The 19637-nt window shown below is 42.7% G+C and overlaps 1 pseudogene; it reads right to left on the bottom strand.

The window, feature by feature from the left end:
- Positions 1-54: 54 nt before the first annotated feature.
- LOC118227734 lies at positions 55-16403 on the bottom strand (annotated as a pseudogene).
- Between the last annotated feature and the right edge of the window lie 3234 nt (positions 16404-19637).

Below are 19637 nucleotides of genomic sequence, written 5' to 3'. Positions count from 1 at the left end.
AGGGTTCCCTATGTGGGAAAGGAGAGATTATTAAGAGTAGGGGGAGGGGTTTTGAATCTGGTGGGTGGAGCTATGGGTCCAAGGATATCCCTTCTGCTCTAAGGTGACAGCGGGCTGTCTCCACCTGCCCCCGGCTGCACATGTCCTTCCAGTGTGTCTGCCCTGTCTCTGGAGCCTCACGGCCAATCAGGACGCGGCCCAGAACGCTGCCCTTCGTGTAAATCCGCCCCTAGTGGAGAAATGCACAGCATCAATGCTCATTCTACAAACAATAAATCATGGTTCTGAAAAAATAGCATATTTAATGCTAAAGGACAGCCATGCAATATCACCTCAAGGAAATTCATTGAAGTAAATACAGACAGATAGGAGCTGCTGGGTGGCTCACCCTTTTAAGGTACTACTCTAGCATATAGATAGACCCCATGATCTGGTATAGAATCTGGGCCATGCTAGAACATACATTTATACACAGTGTGGTGTATAATTGGCTGTACATTCTGGAAGGATTTCAGTTAATATTTCAGATAACATCTGTCACCTGCACACCAGTGACCCCTTTTGGCTGACCAAGGGCTCACAATCTACATGTACAAATTGCACCATTTCTGTATATTATATATGAAAAGAACCAGCAGCTTACATCATGTGTTTTAAAGGAGAAGGCCTGCTTCTCCTGATTTGACAGAGAGGGTTCTAACACAAATGAGCTATCAAAATGGGAAGAAAATGAAAAGCTAATTAAGCAAAACGCGTGATAATAGAAATAATGTGGCCAGCTCTGTCCAACTCAACTTTTAGTCCCACCAGTGCCCCCTACCTGCATGACAATGAACTCCAAGACAAGGGGCAGTTGATTGACATCCCCAGGTGGTAGGTCAAACAAGAAAGGGGCGTTCCACACGGCATTGTACCCGCCGGCTCCCTTCGTCTCCTTGGTGCCAATCACCACGCCCTTCTTACGCAGGTTTATCACCACATAGTGGTCTGTGGGGGGAACAAATCAGCGACTGTCAAGCCTCACTACATTTCCCAAGATCCCCACCACCTGTGCAAGACAGAACCACATGGGCTAATTCTGCACTGGTTTTGCCCATGGAACATGACCCATAACTCTGAAACCTTAAAGTGGTGCATAAAACTACCTACAACCGGCACTAAAATGAATCAGTGTTTGGAAGGAGACCGAAAAAAAATGTCTGGAGGATTGTGAACAGTGAAAGCAGGATTTAAACACGCGTTATTAAAAAATGACTACGATCCTCAATGGCACTGAAGTTCTGTAAGAATGGTTTAATCCCCTTGATTGAACATTACACAAAGCTTTTTTTTTAAATTTTTTTACTTCACCAATAAAAAGCAGAGGCCAATTCTACTTCTGGGGGTTCTCAATTTTAGAGGCAAATAATTATTTCCACTTTAACATTTCAGCATCTATAAGGTACAGAAAATTTAGACTGACAAATTACTTTTTCATTAGAATAAAGCCTAACCATGCTATCACTTGTATTGATCCTTTAAACAGTTGTGCGCAAACACATGCATTTTAAATGTGTCATTGCAAAAGACTAAAATGATGTTTGGAATGTTCAATAGATGAAGATTAAGCTACTGTCTAACAGGAACAGGACTGAACTACAAATATGACTAATATGGGACAGCTGAAGAGACATGACAGTGAGAGACGAGTTTAGGCGGGAGGAAAATGGATTTCACCTGGTGCCCCGGGCATTCTGGTGAGCTTGGCCAGGTTCTCGGCCTTGCGGACCATGACCTTGATGCGATGGGCCAGCGTCTGATACTGCAGCAGGACGAAGAGCTGGCCCAGGACCCGGGGAACGCAGACGGGCTCCTTCCGACTCAGCGCATCCACGGAGCTCAGGCTCTGTGGGAAAGAGACCAAAACAGCAACAGCGTTAAGATTAGGGACAAACGCACGTTTGTTATGTTGTGTTTTAACAAACGCGTGGAATGCTATGTTTTATCCTTAATCAGAAAAAAAAAACTTCTTGGGACGTTCATTCCCTGTTTTGGGTTGTGTCCCTTTTTTGACCCACAACACAGATTCGACCAAGATTAGGCCTTACCTCTTTTTCTGCAAACATATTGGGAACAGCATTAAATTTGTGCCATTATGTAAAGCAAATAAAACTTGTAGTTATTATTTGCTTTAAAAAATTCTGCAAATTTAATGTTGTTCCCAGTTTTTATTTTCAGTTTATGAAGTAGAGAAGAGAGAATTTTGGGCTCTCCTTGTAATGAGGGTTTAGTGCTTTGGTTAACCCAATCCCTTTCCCCCTCTCCAAAATATTTTTCAGAAAAAGGGGGTAAGCAAATAATAAAAACGTTATTTATTTTAAAAATTATTTTGTTTACACGATCCTGCGTAAAAAGCATAAATTAAGGTGAATCCAACCCACTTCGCGGAAGTCACCTACTGGTATTTCATATTGCACTCTAAGTTCCACTCAGACTCAATCGTTTAATGCATCAGTTTAATGCTGCCTTATGTTTCTACAGCTGAGAACCTGACAATACAAGTGTTTACGGGCCCAGTACACTGACAACACCCAGAGTGAACTTTCAACACATCTGTGTCCATTAATTCAGCCTACATAGAAAAATACCGTCTATTCCAGCTAGTGATTATAGAATTCACATTTGAAATGTTTGACTGATTACTTGCGCAACAGCCAGGATTATGCATGACTCAAAGAAAACAAACAAATTCCATGAAACTTCAGAGTTATGCCAGAAAAGATGCAATAAATTATTGTTTGGCTACACAATCCCTTTGTATTTATTTCTATTTGAAAACAGAAGTTTAATCAAATGCTTTTTAGTGAGCTCGCAAGATAAGTGCACTGGCTGTCATCTTGGGTCAGAAAGGAAATGGGTTGTCTCCACTGAACGGTTAGATGGTCTGTATGTAATCACATTGTTACACCTGGGCCAGCCAGCACACAGCGACCGCATGGGCATAGAGTGGTGCTTGATGAATGGCTTGAAAGGACAAAGAAGCAGGCCTCCAACTAGCACTGCTGGCACCAGCTCTCAGTTTCACCTCCTCAACATCTCTATATCACATGGCTCAAACAGCCACCACTCTCTCAGCATGCCGTCTTCCACCCCAAGAATGCTCCGCTCTCTCTTTCTAGAACATCACCCGCATAATCTTCCACTTCCACAGCTGCTGTAGTTTCTCCAAGAAAGTACCACATCCTGTCTCCTTCAGGACTTTTTGTTCCAATACATAACAACATCTCCACAACAACTGCTTTACTTTCTCTCCAAAACATTACTGTACCACAGGAGTGGAGACACAGGCAGTGCAAGTAGTGCAGCTGCACAGGGGCCCATGCTGTGGGAAGGCCTGTGATCCTCTAGCAGATAACCAGCTCTACATCAAAAAAGTCAGTTCATGCACGTGCCTTTGCAATTTTTGACACTCGTTAGTTCCATTTACTTCCTTAGCACCATCTGTCTTAGATATCATTCAATAAGCAGACTCATCTCGGTCATGGTAATAACACGTTCTTTGTAGTCTGTGATGTAGGCTATTCATACAGTATATGTCCATGCAACAGTAAACGTGTGGTTTAAACTATTCAATTCAATCATTTGTGGTCACGTCTTCATTTTTTAAATTAAAGTTAATGAAGATCTACAAACATCAGGAGCAGTATAGGGCAGGAGAAACTGACTGGTCAGGCTATAGCATACTTTCTGTCAAGAACGTCAAGAGTTCGGGAGCTGAATTTGAAGGAGGTTTTGTAAATGTAGGCTCTTCGCATTCCCTTCAAATGAGTAAATAGATAAAGTGCTTTTCTAGGGAATTGGTGTTGGGTTACTGATGGCGCCAGCCTGTTATAGTCTGAATTGGGTCACTGCTGTGTGTCTCGCGTGTTTTGATTTGTATAGCAAAGCAGAAACGCTAAACAGTAACAAACATTTTGGATAAGGATAACCGTAATGCACATGCGTTTCTTAAAGGGATAGTTCACATTTTTTAGACCCAGGTCCGCGGAGCTGCTCACCACAAATTATGATGAATTGGGGGACATATCGGGCTTTTGGCCACCTTTGGACCTTTAGTGTAAAATGTAGACTTTGAAGTGTCCTGTGTTCCAAAGATGCAGCATTCCATGGGTTAGCGCAAGCACTGGTGTTGGAGAGATTCATTTTGTATAGCCCCCTGTATCTTTTGAGATTTTCAGTAGAGAAAAAGTGTAACAGGTGTATTTTATTGTAAGGTGATATTTAGCTAGCTGGAATGGTTAAACTTTATGAAGGTTATGGCTGTAGCAATACTTGCTATCTAGCTAGCTGACAGGCAAATTCCTAGCCCAATGAATTTGGAAATCTGTAAATTAATAACATAAGCATTCTAGGCCTACACATAGCCTAGTCTACTACAGGTGAGCCCCTGTGCCAAATTTTGCCTCTTTTTTGTACTTTTTGATCTGATGTGTTGTGTATGCCTAAGCGAGCTATCGCTGCACTGCAGCTGAGCACTGTCTGAGCTGAGCCCTGTTCGCGGTTTTGATGGCTACCTTGACCTACTTTCCCAATAGCCTAACACGCACAACGCAACACATTGTCCACTGTAAAATATCTAAGCCAATGACGCAGTGTATTCACATGTTTGCGTGTTTCTGAGGGTGAGAGGGAGCCCGTAAAAAAATCTTGCTCAGGGGCCGATCATAACTAGCTTCCACAACTGCCACTCCATCTCCACTTCATAAAGCTGATTATCACTTGACTGTCTTCACTTTAAGCACTAAACTGGCCTACCCTCCATCCAATACAGTAAAGAAGTATTCATTTGTAACCCACTTTTCTGACAGCCCAGAGGCAAGGACACCCTTACCAAAAAAGGTTTCTATTAACATGACAACAAGATTGAATGTTCTCAACCCTCCAGACATCCAGAATGGTTTTATTAATAGTATTTTTATTTTTATTATATAATCGTATATCTTCTAGAACAGCAGCAATCTGACAATAATATGTTAATTAAGTCTGGATCATTGCTCCAATGTTTCCGGTGTTCGAGAAAGACTCTCACATCCTTCAGTGATCAGCTGGGGGGCCCTATCCAATGCACTCACACTGCATTTCAGCGCATTAGCTTCAAATCCGCCCCTGCCACAGGCCGGCAGCATCCAATGACACGAGAGGAGAATCGCTCGTACAGAAGTGCCCATTCAGGAGCGCTGTAGAATGAAGACTGATGGCGTAAATGCTCGCCTTCTCCGCAGTCAGCTTATGTGGCAGCGAGCCAAGACTGTTGCGACAGGTGAACTCACCGGGCATTACTGCTTTGCCCTCTGATTAAGTCTCCACAGCTCTGCAAGGGCAAACCTTCTGACAATCTGGCCAACCCTGACTCTCTGCATGTTTGCCTTCCTTTCACGAGCTACAACTTCACTATGGCAAACACCAGTCAAAACAAAACAGGACACGAAGAACCTTGCTCCCCTAATTCACCAATAAATAAATATTATATACTGTATGATATCTACGGCAGTGCAAGCCACAATGAATAGAAACAAGTGGACAATGTAAACATGAAAATAATCTTGCACTGTCTAGCACTGGCTAAAGGTTAACACAGCAATGGATTTCAGTACAGGACAGTGTGTTCTATATGGCGGCTTGTCTCTTTCACGGCAGGTGAAGACCTGGAAGTGAGTTTCTGTGGTCGTTAAGGGTGACTGTGAGAGAGATGTTTGGTACCTTTCTCAGCTTGTACTTGGCTGGCCTGAGCTCCTTGGTGAAAGAAATGGCGTAGTCAGGCTCCCAGTCTATTTCCCCGCAGGGCAGCTCCAGGGGCAGAGCGGGGGCAGGGAGGCGCGCAGGAAGACCCCGCCCAGCCGGCGGGAGGCCCCCAGCAGGCCGAGGACGGCGACGGTGAGCGTGCCGCGCGCCGGCGAGAAGAGCAGGGTGAAGTGGAGGCGGAGCGGCGGCTTGCGGCAGGAGCCGGAGCCGTACCGGAGCGCGGAGGGCGAGCCCTCGGGGGCGGGGCTCGGCTGGAGCCGGCTGCGCTCGCCGTCCAGGAAGCTGTCGCCCGTGACCGTGCAGCGCCGCTCCAGCGCCCGCCGCGTCTTGGACACCAGGCCCAGCTTGGGCAGGGAGGGCAGGGAGGCCCGGCCGTGGACCGCCGGCTTGTAGGAGGAGCCGGCGGGGGTGCTGAGCCTGCGGAGGGGGAAGTGGGATTTCGGGTGCTCGTTGAGCTCGGACGCCGCGCGGGGCCGCGGGGAGCTGGGCAGGGCGGCGAAATCGTCCTCAGACGGGGAGGGGGGAGGGGAGGGGGAGGGGGAGGAGCAGCCGTAGGGGGAGGGGTACTCGAGCACGTCCCCCTCCAGCTCCTCGTACTGCTGCTTGACGGGGACGGTCACGGCCAAGGGGGAGGAGCCGCTCAGGGCCAGGTTCACGTGATCGGCGGGCAGGGGAGGAAGTGACATCGCCGCCTCTTTGTCCTCGGCGGGGCGGGGTTTCCCGCGCCGCCAGCACAGAACGCAGCCCAGGATCAGGCAGAAGCAGAAGACGGCCAGGCCCACTCCCAGAAGGACCTGCAGGTGCACTGCACAGGACAAACACAAACTGGCAGTGTTACAGAAACAGACCTCCAGAGAATGAGAAGATCACCGAAGTGTGACCTCTCACATGCCTGTTCTGCCATATTCAGCTTCCATTTAACTTTTTTTCCACGACGTCGCTTTGACTCAAAACCAACATTGGCGATTGTCAGCACGGAGAAGGAAGATAATTATCCTGAAACACATATGATCCTGTGCTATCTGTCCTATTTACTGTCTTGCACTGAGTCCAGTGCAGCAATAGACACTATCCTCTCTTCAGTACCCCCGTTCATGCGAATGCGTTATCAGATTATGCAGGAAATATCTGTGGGGCCTAATCAGAACTAATTGTTCCCTCTTGGAGATGGAATTGCCGCAGTCGACACGCTGATCTAAAACAGACCTGCAGAACAGCTACTGCGATCTCAAAAGCATGTGTTGAACCAGTTCTGCAATGGAGGCTGCTTTAGAAATGTATGAACCCCCCTTAAATCGGTGCATAAAAGCAGTTAAAAAATGCTGCAAGGATAACTGTATTTCCCAGAGACAAACCATCTGCAATCTACCTGATATAAAATAAACTAAGCAATATGAAATAGCTATATCCCACAAGAACTTCAAATCCTGCCCCAATAAGTGGTTCTGTGGTTTGCTCCGAATGAACTGAACTGTACCTAGGCCTACCTCAGGATGAAAGCCCCAGAAACGTATACAAAGCCAGCAGTTAGAATCTCTTTTTGATTGTACAATTGGGGAGGACTGGAAACCACAAGAAATCTTTCTCATTTCTCATTCTATACTTATTTCAATCAACACTGATTAGTTGAATTAGTTGGCTCACTGAAATACATACTGGCTTCAAAGTTTAACACACACATACGCGCGCGCACACACACACGCACACGCTCTGTGTGGTGTGTGGGAAGTGTGTGGGAGTGGTGGAGCTAATAAGAAGATAATAAGAGAGGAAAAAGTGAGCATTGACTCATCCCAGAAGTCGGGGGTCTTTCTGTCCGGAGGAAAACTGGTAGGGCTTTTAATAAGGGATAGCTGGTATTTACTGTAATTGCTGCTCAAGGCGTTCTTGCACAGCACAACAGAATTTTGTGAAAAATCAGGTCCTTGGTCAGCATCTGTCAGCAGCTGAGTAATGTTGAATACAAAACGACTAAGAAAAGATGATGTCATACCCAAAGCTATTTCCAAATCCTACATTAAAATGATTGGTTGTATAGTAATTACTTTATCCTCAATGAAACCAGAAATTATTTGAAGAACCCATATTACTTAAGATACTGGAAATGGTCTAGATTAGCACTGATTGTAGATTTAATATATCTGTAATAAATAAACGTTAAAGTGAAATCTCTTCTTAGAGTTGGACTCAGCATGCTTCGTTCAAGCATCTCTACAATACACAGTGAAAAACTGACTGTTAAATAAACTGTAGGCTTAAGTAGGCTACATTTTACTTCGACACAATACTGTACATTTCATCCCTGTTTGACTCATATCAGTTAAAGTTTAAATTAACATTTAGCATGAATGCCTTTCCAAATCCCATGGAAAAAAAGGTCAGGAAATTACAGAAATATCAGGTCAAGAGCATGACAGTCAGTGCTGAAATAAACAAATGCCCATTGTCACTTTAATGAGATAAATTGTTTGTTTATAGTTATTCAGAAAATCTTATTTTCCAAAGCACTGGCTGCAAGCAGAAATAAATGCATTTGAGACATGCTTGTACTTGATAACAAGCCACTTACAATGTCACAAGACTTCCACATTAGAGATATTGCACTTTAATAGTAATAAGTGCAGGGATACTATCTACAAGCAATCTTCAAACAATAGATTTTTTCCATAACTCACACCCGTCACACCAGTTGCTGTTACAAATGGTTCAAGAAAAGGTTTAATGGTTGCCATATGATCATCATTCCACATAAATTATCATGATTGCATCAAAGAGCAAATGGTTTGTGATCTGTTGTAAATCATGCAGCGTTTGTAATTGAGAAAAAAATAACAGTAATAACAGCCTTTTACTTTCAGCACGTCTACATTTACTTAGATTGTATTAGTTTATTTATATAAAGCAAATCTACTGATCGTAAATTAAAATTATTTCTGAATTTTCAATTGCAATAACTGCTTGGAAAAATCTGAATAGCTTAATCAATAAAAGAACACTGACACTTGTAAGAATTAATTTCGAGCAAGTGTTAATCGAGTTAAATGATTTTGATAAGTAGAAATGCCTCACTTAATGAATACATTTACGGGATACAAAAGATCAACATACATAAAAACCGTAGGAAATCAGCAAACTGCCTTACCATCAAACGTAAAATGCAACATTTCTCTTGTTTCACCGGCAGTTATGTCAATGTCACCGCTGCTGCTGTCTGAATCTGGCCCATTCATTCCGCCTGCTCCGCTCAGAGGGAATTTCTTTGATTGGGATGGCAGGTATGCCATCCCGCCAAGTTACGCCTTGGCGGGGGCATGCCCCATACCTATACAGCACCGAGAGTTTGGCACTTTTCAGGGTTCCCCACAGAAATAACCACAACAGCCACAGACACTCAGCCCATAAAAACATTAAATTCTGTACATTCTGACCCCATTTCAACAAACAGAATTCATAAACAACTTCACATGTCCACACAATAAAGCTCCAAACTAAGGGGATTTTGCGTTTTCTCCTTCTTCTTCTTCTTCTTCTTCTTCTCTTTCTTCTTCTTCTTCTTCTTCTCATTCTTATTTTTCCTGCCGCCTATCCCACTAACAACATGTCTCCCCATTGGACATTTCACTGACACCAGCCAAATCTTCACCTACACGACCCAATCAAAAACGCGCATACACACGCAAAATACCCATATACCTTTTTACTCTGAAACATTTCCAGTTTAAACAGCTAGTCTGCCTGTGGCCTAGTGGGCAAGGTTACAGTCTTGAGAACACGGAGTCGTAGGTTCAAGCCCGGCTAGGAACGTGTTTCTTTAACCTGCTTCAACCCTCACTAATAATTGTCTACTACTTATAAATTATTGCTTTTGCACCATATCTACCCGCCGTTCACCGTTCAGTTATTAACCGGCAACAATATTGCTAAGCCATATGCATTATGACTTACCGTCTGTACGTTCAGTTATTAACCGGCTACAATATTGCTAATCCATATGGATTCAACGGGAGCTCTTCTGTGCTTACCGGCCTGTGTTCTTCTTTAAAACCACCGACAGGTTTGCTAATGATATTTCACGCTTTGCATAGCTATGACATGGTGCTGCACTAACGAAGTCACAGACTGGTAAACCTCCGGTTGAAGGCTTGAATCCCGACTCGCCCTCAGGCAGATCATTTCCTCTTTTACACTAACATTTTCTTACGCTTATATTTGCTTTACCAAAACTCACTCACGGCCACCCATATGCATTTCATGACGCAAATGTATTCCTTTTATTAAAAAGTTACACCAGTTCACCGCTGTGCCATTTCTACTAACTATATTTCTTCACTTGGCTACCGTACAAAACCTTCATATCAGCAAACGCCACGTTTCTACATTCATGTTACCTCGCCCTGTTCTCTATCTAGCCACATAGGCTACAAACAATTACTACGTATGTGTTTTGCAACTCCGCAATCTAAACATTACATTTAAAATCATGATTCACTCATAAGTATAACTACTAGCACTGAACATGAGAAAAACACATTCGTGCAATAGATTGCACATGTTATTTAACCCTCCATTTAACCAGTTAACGTTAAATACAGACTGTTATATACCGTTTGATAAGCAAACTAAGCTCGCGCATGGTCACTTCATTTACTTCGCACTATAGTCTGTGATCATGTCAACCTTCACCTACATGCCCATTCTGCTAAAAAACATATTGTTTCAACTACGCTATTTCATCATTTCGCCTAATTTATCTCACACTTGTTATTTTCTCATATGCAAAGCCTGCTGGGACATATGCGTCTGCTCCTATTCTCCACTATCAACTTTTCCGGTTCTACCTTAACAAAACAGCAAAGAGGATTCCTACCTGCAGATAAGCCTATCAAAATGCCTTATAAACCTTACAAACACTAAAAGTGCATCTTCACGAAACGGAGACAACGGAGCAGGACAGAAGGGTACACAAGTTGCGACCTAGGCAGCTCTAATTCTACGGGCTTGCTGATTCTTTTGTCAATCAAGGCTCGTTGGATGCCCGTCAAATCCGTGAGTAGCCTACATAGCTACACTGGCCATATTTCACCTTTTCTGATGCATTTACAATTACGCCACCGCACTATTTGTCACAGCCACTGTTTTACATATATAGCAAACCGAAACTGCTAAACGTACACGCTCATCAGACTGTACAAATTCACACAATGATAGCCATAATCCACAACCGTTTCTTACAGGGTCACTTCGCATTTCTCACTCTCGTAATAAAACGCTTTGCAAAAAGAAATGATATCTCATTTAAAAAAAAACACGTTTTCAACGTACAAAAATGCCAAGTTACTCAAAAGTATTGATATCAAAATGACGCCAAGTTACGGTACTACAAACAATATAGGCTATCTTGCCTCACCGAAATTTAATAACATGTATTCCAAAGCAATGCTACCCAATATTTCCTCAATTCTTTCAAGTCACTTGGCCCTGTGTTTTCTAATCTTACCATATTACAATGTCATGCAAACGTTGTGTCAGATCAAAGTGTCAAATATTTCGTATTGCCTCATGGAACACATTGAAATTCATGTAGAAAACTGCTGGTCAGTCACTACAGGAAGCATATTTCTCCAGAAAACATATGTTTATACTTGCTTCTGAACTGAATTTGACTAAATGTACAAGTGATTGTATATTTGCAACGTACAATAAATACATGTAAAATACATATTGTACATACATACATAGAGAACTTATTTATCCCCATGGGGACATTCCCTCGTAGCATGTTACATTCACATTTACGAACAGACATTTATACCAAGAAACATACAATCATTCACGCAACAGAAAGGCTGACCACCAAAATACATAAATACCAATACAAATTGGACATATAGATGCCTATTCAATCAATCATGACTGTGAGAAAGCCATCCACACATATGTTTGGCCTGTCCATGTACTGCACGCTTATATACACACAGGGCCAAGTGACTTGAAAGAATTGAGGAAATATTGGGTAGCATTGCTTTGGAATACATGTTATTAAATTTCGGTGAGGCAAGATAGCCTATATTGTTTGTAGTACCGTAACTTGGCGTCATTTTGATATCAATACTTTTGAGTAACTTGGCATTTTTGTACGTTGAAAACGTGTTTTTTTTATAAACTATTCCACGGCCCTTTCTCTCATAGCGAGAAATGTTAGTGACGTCGAGCCAATGAGCAGGCGAACCGCCTGACTCAGAAACCACCCTCGGTGTAGGAGGCAGGTATATGCCAAAGTCTAACTAAACCGAACAGGCGTGTTAATTCTTGGATGTTCATGCCCTATACCCCAAACAATGAGTACCATTACCCAAACTAGAATTATCGCGAATTAGCCATAGCCTATTGCTGGGGAGAGCCGTTATTAAATCCGATGTTTTAATGAGCAACATTAATTAATAACGAGAGGAGATTTAGAATAAACCATTTTGATTAATAAATTTCACAGGCACGTGCTCAATAATACAACGGAATCACTGGCACTGTTTGCCGGTTACGGATGGCTGGGAAAGGTATGCAAGCCAATGGTGGGCTGGAGGCTACAGCGCGTAAGGGAGGCAATGAATGTAGGCTATCTTTACTCGATTAGCCAACTACGAACGTTGCGATTATTTCAAACTATTGACAGTATCCCATATTAAATAGGCCTATCAGTCAGCTGCTTATTTTTGTACCGCAAAATTGAGACATTTATATAATTTAAAACCGTACCTTTCCTAACTCAATTTGATTGTGATGGAACTGTAATTTGGAAGACCAAATATGACTGTTAAGTACATAAACTGATGGTGAAATAAGAAATGAAATAAATTGATAACTAAATAAATGAGCAATGAAAACAGCTGATGTGTTTGAATGACTGCAGGTGACAAGCTGCCGAGCCTTCAAACAACGCAAAACTCCACTGCTGCCAGTACCTTGTCATCTAGCCTAATAGCCTATTTAAAAGCTTCAAAACTATATTTTACACTGACATTAACATTGAAACATACAGATCATGAAAGCCAAGACATTAAAGTAGTTGCTACGTGTGACTGTTGACAAACTGCATTATAGTTTAACCTGCCTGGGGTGTGTCTGCATTTTTTGACTGGCTAGCAATCCTAGCGTGCTACATCAGAACTATGCAGTCTGTTGATACAGGCTTGTTTGAGATGACTTTCGGCTTGCCTCGAAAACAGGACGAGAGGTGCCGATTGCATTCGGGGGAGGAGTCAAAAAGTCGGACACTTCTTGGTTGACTAGCCTGCTCGCCTCGTCTAGCAACGGCAGATATCGCGTTCGCGTTCTTTGTTGCAGATGAAGTGGATGCAATAGAAGTCCCACTACTATTAGGCTACATGAAGATGGACATCTGGCAATTTCGGCTAATTATAATTTCGAGACCATTGATAATGTTTGGCCAGCTAATTATTATTTGGATTGTATGTGGGGGGTATATGAGAACAGCTAGAAATACTATAACACTCACTACAAATTGATGTGAATCAAGTCTTTATTTCCTATTATTATTATTATCGGATACATGGATGTGTGTACCAAGAGCTTCTTCTAATTACTTTCTCATTATATTTTATTCAGGGGTTTTTATACAGATTTCTATATAAACTCCATTGCAGAGATGTTTATTAAGACAGCATTTATGAGGAATGTGTAAGCCTGGTCGATTCGAGTCCTCAATTGGAACGGAATTTTGAAGCCATGGGGATGCTAGGTTTGACACAGATGTTTTGGCACGTAGGCCTATAGCGTTTTGAGATTTAGCGATACAGCGGTTTCATAAATGTATCATCCCATAAAAACATAGTACGAGCAAATGTGTACAGTATATTTGTTTTACTGTAGGAATTCCACTAAATGTTGTTTCATGATGTTGAAGAATCAAAATAAATCCACACTAAAAGTTGCAGACAATGATGCTTTTCCCTCCAACCATGATTACGATCGCCTAATTTTTAACACTATTTAAGCAAACAACCATTATTTCCTGGCAAGTTTGCGATTTATATGTTGGTATTTAATTAAACTGTAGCATTTATGACATTAGGCATGAAAAATAAACGGTCAAGTTATGTTTTCTGAAAAATCGCCAAAACAAGTTTGACCTTTCTACTATGAGGGCGTGCACCTTTTATACACTGTCACCCTCCTCATTTTTTAAAACGTAGCCTGTCATACGTTGTATTAGTGCTGGGGAAGCCATATCTGAAAATGTAGTTAAGCTAACAAGGCACTGAAAGTTGTTAAGCTGCAGCACCGGTACCAATAAAATAAAAGTACTTATCTACATAAAATCTACGGTCACAAACCAGTGTGACACGCCTGGGAGGGAGATTCGGCAGTGTCAGGGAACACCGTTGTCTGTCGCATGGAGAGAGAGAGAGCGCGCGCCCACACAAAAATTAAATTTAAAAAAACAACCCTCTTCAATCATTGTTGAGACTGACATCATGGAATACTATGGGTTTTCTATTTTCATTTTTTTCTGCAATGTAAATTGTGTTTAAACTCAGAAATTGCACTTCAAGTTTTCTCTCGTGCTCTTGTTATCCCCTCACTGGCCAAACAAACACCTAGCCTACAAAATGTAACCCGGTCTATCACCTGCTGTCTGACTCATAGTCCGATGCTGTGCACAGCCAATGCTGTCAGCTCCCTTTTTGGCTCTCTGTTTATCCTTCATTGGAGGGCACAGGCAGTCCACCCACATGCTACCCATTACTTAGAGACTGTCAACTCTCATTATGAGCAGTATTACACTCGCCCCCTCTCTGTTTCACACAACCTCATACACTCATACACAAACACACACTCAAACATGCGACCACACCTGCCGCACACACACACTTACGTGTACACACAAGCATAAACTCGAAACTACATGGGTAATGTGTGTTTATACACACTCATGCTCATGTAGACAGAAAGACAGACGCACATACGCACACAGACATACATAAACACACAGACGTGCAAACACACACAACATAAAAGCAGCGTACAAGGAACCTACTCATTCAATGATCTCTATGTGCCTTGCTCTACTATTTAATTGCGTCATTTGAAAGTGCACAAGTCCAACTAAAAAATAAATGAATAGGAAAAAAACCCTATGTAGATGAAGAATGTATAATCTCATTCTATCTCCTTAAAAAAAATAACAAATTTAAATTTTTAATTCAATGGCTTGTTAGGGGACAATCTAGGGAAAATCTATTAATTTAGGACTCTGGAAATGGCAACAAAAACATCTTGCTGATTTGGCTGTGGACATGCTTGTGTAAATCTGTTGAAATACAGATGACTAATCACTGTAACAATCTCTCTCTCTCTCTCTCTCTTTCTCTCTCTCTCAGAACTCACTTTTGTACACAAGACAGCATTAATCCACTTAGTTACACTACAAGCAATGATATATAACAAATGCAGATGACATCATTTCATTCTGTGCCCTTCACTGGTGTTACTAGAGCAACTCTTAATTATCATTGAAGGAGGAGGTCATCTATTAGGACCACACATTTTGTTCATTCTGATACATGAGTATAGTATTGAAAAGGATTTTGTGGTTTCAAGTTCTTCATTAAACCAATATCTTGCCTCTAATTGGCAGTACTGTTAACACAGTGATCGTGGCACTGGCCATGCATATTTGCCTTGTGCCATGAGGCTGTACCATTTAGTCATTATTTCCAAAGACGGAATTGCACTGACACAGTTAAGGCTTGCTATCTTTTTTGTGTCTTGTGCACAACAACAACAGAGACTGATTAAAAGTATAAAATAAAAAATTATCAGGGAGCTTTTCAGTGCAAAGTTGAATATATGCAAAGAGTAATATGAGAAGACAATGGATACAGGGTCCATTGTATGAGGACAATGGTATAGGGATGTACAGCTGAGTGTAGTAGAGTTGCAAAATGAGATGGGGTGCCTGAAAACAGCTGTATGGTAAAATAAATAATCGGCTGAGTTAAACAAATGCGGGAAGATAACTGAGGTCAAGTGCATTAATTGCATTAGAAGAGAATACACGCAAGACTGATAATGAAACAGCAGAAATATGAGGGCATAATAGATGTGAGCCCAGCAGTACTGTGAGAATGGAGTGAAAGACCTGCTGTAAGAACAGTAACATGGAAGGAGAATGAATGCGAAGGGAGATTGAGTCCCGCTGGGAGGGGATGGATGCGCACGAGGCAGGCGAGCTGCCACCGAGGTCGGGGTCGGGGTCGGTACCTTCCAGGTGTTTGCTGAACAGCACCTGCACCAGGAGCCACGCGAAGAGCAGGATGGTGATGCCCTCGATCATCCCCTTGCAGCAGAAGAAGAGGACCGACTGCCACAGAGGCTGCCCGGGGTACTCCTCGTCCCGGTAAGGCATGCCGAGGCCGGGCAGCGCTTCACCGAGAATCCCCCCTCGCACGGGAAGCGTGGCCTCCACCTCCTTCTACTGCTGGGTATCTTCACACTTTGCGCGGGCCACTCTCACGCCATTCTTCAGCCCACACCACGCGTATGGACAGTTTCCTGCTACCTCTGGCTCATTGTGACTGTATGGAGTCCTAGGCCATGCCTCTCTTTGACTCCCGCTAATGTCTGGCTCATAGACGTGCATTCACTAGCTTTGTACCCAGCAATGAATTCTCCCTGTGCCTTTGTGTCATCCCCTGCTTCCAGCAGTATCCTTTTTGATCTACAGATACTCCACACCTCTTCCTCAAAGTGTTTTCATTTCCACCGCTATCACATTTTTTATAGCAATAAAATCATGCTTTTTTTTCGAAATCAAGATGGTATATTTGTGGTTTTGCTAACCTGAGGGTGAAGACAGGACTTCTCTACTTTTAGTGCTTGTGTCCCTTTCAGATCCAAGCACCAGAAAAATGTCACAGTGACCCCCTCCTGATTGAAGTTCACTCCTGTAGGAGAAGAGTTGAGGCACAAAATCACACTCCTCTGTTCCTTGAAGATTCAGAACGCTGTACACAGAGTTCCCAGTCTTGAAGAAAAGCCAGCACAGAAGGCAACCTTTTACTTGCTTTCCACCCCCCTCGTTATGATGCAGGCCCCCCAGTGGCTACGGGTGTCCAGTACTGCTGAGTTGGTTTGCAGATCCAGAATTGCCTCCCAGTTTGGATATCCTGCAGCCCTCCTTGCTCTGTCCTTTTTGCATCCCTCTCCAAAGCAGGAAGTCCTGCTTCTGTGCAGCCTGCACAGGATAGACGCAGCTACCGGATTACGAGGAACCTGCATTCAGAGCGAGAGTTCTCACATCCTGCGGCTCTTGTTCAGTATCACGCATATCTGCAGTCTTGTCCCAGATCCCAATACCCCCTCTGCCCCCTCCCACCCCCCGCAATCCTCACCACCCCCCCCCCCCCCGCCCTTCATTTACCATCCAGTAAAATCCCCCCTCCACCACCCTCTGCGATCTGCAAGCTGTCACATGCATTAGCAGGTACGCAGTCAGCACTCTGCAAGGATTCAGGACTTTCCACTACTGATACTGCAGCCTGCACCCTGCACCACAATGAAGGAGCCTTTCTCTCTTAACCACGATTCAGGAGCCATTCTCTCTGCACCACAATTCAGGAGCCGTTCTCTTCCCAGCTGCCGTATTCAGGACCTAAACACTTTCTGTTGAGAGGAAACCCCACATTAGTGCTTTTATCTTGGTCTACCTCTCAGGCAGCCCGGGCATTATCTTCATTGACCAATGATTGCCTGCTTGGAGTAACATGCTCCACAGGCAACACAAGCAACCAGACTGTGACAAATTGGATTTATTTGAACCACACTTCCAGATTCCTTAGCCTAAAGTGTGAAAGACTTCACTCTGTGTATCATACAATATCTACACACTGTAGTCTATGCCTATAGACATAAATGCCTATAATGTAATGTAATGTATTCAGAAAACTGTAGCTGTTTGCTGCTAACTATTCCTCTTCATTTTAAACAACGAAATAACAATGACAGAAATACAGATTTTCTCAAACAATTCAAATAAATAATTAAATAGAATACCAGCTTTAGCAGCAGGCTGCTGAATACTATGGCACTGCACTTAATTAATTATCCCATGTGCCCCAGTATAAATAAAAGCATTGCCTAATGATGCAGAATCCACATGCTCAGTTTAGCCAATGAATAGCCATACTGCCATCTACAGACCACATAAACAAGTGCATTGCAAATAAAAAGAATGCTTGCCATTCATTTAAAATCTACCTGACTTTACTGGGTGACCAGTATGTGGAGGAGGTGGTTGTATGGGGAGACAGAGTCACTGCAGTGCAATGATGTCTGTGTGAAACATTTGTACTTGCACATATCCAGATAACTTAGTAACAAGGCCCTTCACCACAGAAATGAAGTTGCAAAAGTGCTGAATTCCATCTTGGACAAACAGGGGGAAATAGACATGGTGCAGAGTTGTTGCATTGGCAGTAGGCTAGCAATATAGATTTAAAAAAATATGACAGAAATGTATCTTTTTATAAAAATCTAAGTAAGGCTACAAACCCGAGAGGATCAAAATGGGTGGAAGAAATCAAAACGACATAATAGTAATGCATATTAGTGTTATATATCAGCAAATAGCTACAATTCACCATATAAAATGGTATTTGAAAGCTTCATTGAATCCATGCAGGTCGGTCTTGATTGTATGGACCCTGGGTTTTCAACTGAGGGTCAGTGGACCACTGGGGTCCTTGAAGGTGCGACAACAGGTCCCTGGCCAGACATGATATGCAATTAATATATATAGATACGATCAGGCTGCAAATTAGCCAGCTCTTCTTCTGTGTATTCCGGCTCGAATCGATAGGGCACAACAATCTCATGATCAAAAACAAAATCTCCTTCGTTCTCAGATATTTTCAGTTTTGCTAGCTAGTAGTTATACAACACTATTTCTACGATCAACCTAATGTTATTGTCTGCAGGTACACCCACATTAGAAGTCGCGCAATGATATGCATCCTCGAGTTGACACTGCCTCGGTCTACTTCCTGCATTTGTAAAGGAAAACAACAAAACAGCGTAACATATTAACAATGAAATTGTAGTGGAAATTTTTCATATTTTCTAATGTCTGTTTTGCCAGTTCTACACAGTTAGGGGTGAAATCTTACGCAGACCAAATACAATACATTTTCCAGTCGTCATTTGCGGTTTAGTCTGTTGTTTATTGAGGTAGCAAGCAGTCGTATAAAAAGATGAACGTATCCGGTTTGATTACAATTCTATTGTTCCAAGCTGTAGCCTGTTGGTTAGTAGTTGATCTGGGGGGAACTGTTTGTGCACCTTCTGCCAGGAACAAGTGTCAGAATTTTGTGAACTTTTACATTTGGAGAGAAATTCTTATCCAAAAAATCACTTTTTTCAATTGGCGTCTATTGGATTGCATTGAAGGTTTGAGGTGGGATTATTAAAAATTGCTACAGTAAAATTTCTCAGAAATATGGTTGTCATAGTTCTGTGTTCCTGTCTGTGTTTTCCTTGTTGGGCCGCCAGATGGCGGCACTTCTGTTCTGTGTCCTGCTCCCCCTGTTAATTGTATGATTGTTTCCAATTGTCCAATCATTGTTTTCTGGCTGTCTCGTTTTCCCTTCCCCTTCCGTGGCCTGATTGTTCATGGTGCCCTCCTGTGTCTTGTCAGTGTCTGTCTATTTACGTTCCCGTCTCCTGGACTCAGGTGCTGGATCCTTGTTGGTTTGTCGGTGTTGTTGGTTATGTCTGGTTGTGTTTGTGCGTAAGCTCTGATCACGTTCCTGCCCTGTGTGTTCCTGCCATGTTCTGTTCCA

Source organism: Anguilla anguilla, chromosome 5 (genome assembly GCF_013347855.1).
Source record: "Anguilla anguilla isolate fAngAng1 chromosome 5, fAngAng1.pri, whole genome shotgun sequence".
In the NCBI taxonomy this organism is placed as follows: Eukaryota; Metazoa; Chordata; class Actinopteri; order Anguilliformes; family Anguillidae; genus Anguilla; species Anguilla anguilla.
This window is presented reverse-complemented; position numbering and strand designations above follow the sequence as displayed.